Source organism: Monomorium pharaonis, chromosome 10, assembly GCF_013373865.1.
Source record: "Monomorium pharaonis isolate MP-MQ-018 chromosome 10, ASM1337386v2, whole genome shotgun sequence".
NCBI classification, from domain to species: domain Eukaryota; kingdom Metazoa; phylum Arthropoda; class Insecta; order Hymenoptera; family Formicidae; genus Monomorium; species Monomorium pharaonis.
In genome coordinates, this window is record NC_050476.1 from 13,965,097 (window position 1) to 13,966,996 (window position 1,900).

Here is a 1,900-nt window from a genome sequence, read left to right on the forward strand (position 1 = left end):
TTGCATTATCTACACTCAAAGCAAAGCGCAATGTTAGATTTAATGCCGCAAGTAGGAAAACTGACAGATTTCTTTCAAAGAATAAAGACTGGCTTGATTCAGAATTCGTTGTACCTGATTTCATCCTTAAAAGAATCCAAACAGGTACTGGTAGAGAATCTCTTGATTATACAGAAACATTTGATCGATCGAAAAGACGAGAAATTTCAGCGATTAGTTCTAGTAATGCTCATGATCTTCAAAGACTTATTTTTGCAGCTCGTCATGCGGCTACTTTGTCAAAAAATAATGACCTAAGGACAGTACTCGATGATCTTACGAAAAGTCCTTCTCGCGCTAGTAAAATGAGAAAGTTGATGCATACCAAAAAGACTCCAATCATTGGAAAAACTCCGTTAGAAGCTTTAGTTTTTTTATTAGACCAATCTTTATCAAAGGAAGCATATAACACTATTCGTCGAAAGTGTAAAATGTTTGGAACTGATATTTGGCCTGCTTATAATAAGATGACAGAAACTAAGAGTCTTTTATGGCCATCAAAGGATACAATTATTATCAATGAACACATAGCACAGGTTTCTCTTCAATCACTATTAAATCATACAGGCAAGCGAATAGTTGAAATGCAAGAAGAAATCTTATTTCGAATCATGGATACGTGTAAATTAACGGTAGTAGAATTAGTTTTAACATGTTCCTGGAGGTTCGATGGTAGCAGTGGGGACTCAAGATATAAACAGCGTTTTCAAAAGGGTCCAGATGACAATGATTTTAGAGATGAAAATATTTTTGCAACAACACTTATTGTCTTGTTGCAAATAACTTGCAAATCTTGCAATTAACAATCCAAAATGGAAAGATAATTTGGTACAATCATGCTTCACAGTCTGCAAGATTTTGTCATCCAGTTACATTTCATTAAAGAATCAGCGGAAGTTATTCTGTCCCAAAAATTAAAATTTAAAAGTAAATCGACGAGCTGAAAACCTTTGAGATAATATTAAGTGCGGATCAGAAGGTGATAATTCATTTTTCTCTGCATTTAACTTTGATTAATGGGACAGTGCTTAACAAATACTAAGTCCTCGCAAAGTTGTCCTATTTGTAAATCAATTGCAAAGAATTTTAATGATCCTCAGAACATTTCTGGACAAACAAACAAGTTCTTTCCTAATCCTAATTCACTTCAATATAGAGTTAGCCCCGTTACATGCCTAGATTAGGTTCTTTGAATGTTGCTTGCATATAGCATATCGAATTAATATTAAAAAATGGCAGGTGAGAACTCCTGAAAACAAAAGAATGTTACTAGAACAAAAAGTTCAAGTACAAAAATCCCTGCATGATAAATTAGACCTGATAGTAGATAAGCCAAAAACTGGTGGCAGTGGTAGTACTAACGACAACACGCAAAGCATTTCAAAATGCAGATATTTGTGCCGATTGCTTACAAATTGATCGTCGCTTGGTACATAATTTGAAGATTGTTTTAGTTTCTCTTTCGTGCCAATCACCAATCGATGTGCAAAAATTTGAAGAGTTCTGTACAAATACTGCACAGTTATATATCTCACTTTATCCATGGTTTCCCATGCCATCGACAGTTTATAAGATACTGATTCATTCTGGAAATATAATAAGACATTCTGTCTTATTATATCTCCAGTAGGAATGTTTGGAGAAGAGGCATCTGAATCTCGTAATAAGGATTACAAGAATTTCAGGCTTAATCACAGTAGACATTTCAGCAGGAAAACAAACTTAGAAGATTTATTTTATCGAGTAATGGACTCCTCCGATCCAGTAGTGGTCCGATCCATGACTATGATATCTCGAATGCGCAAAAGAAAACAATTACCGTTGGCAACAGAAGTGACGCAATTACTTTTGACAAATAAAC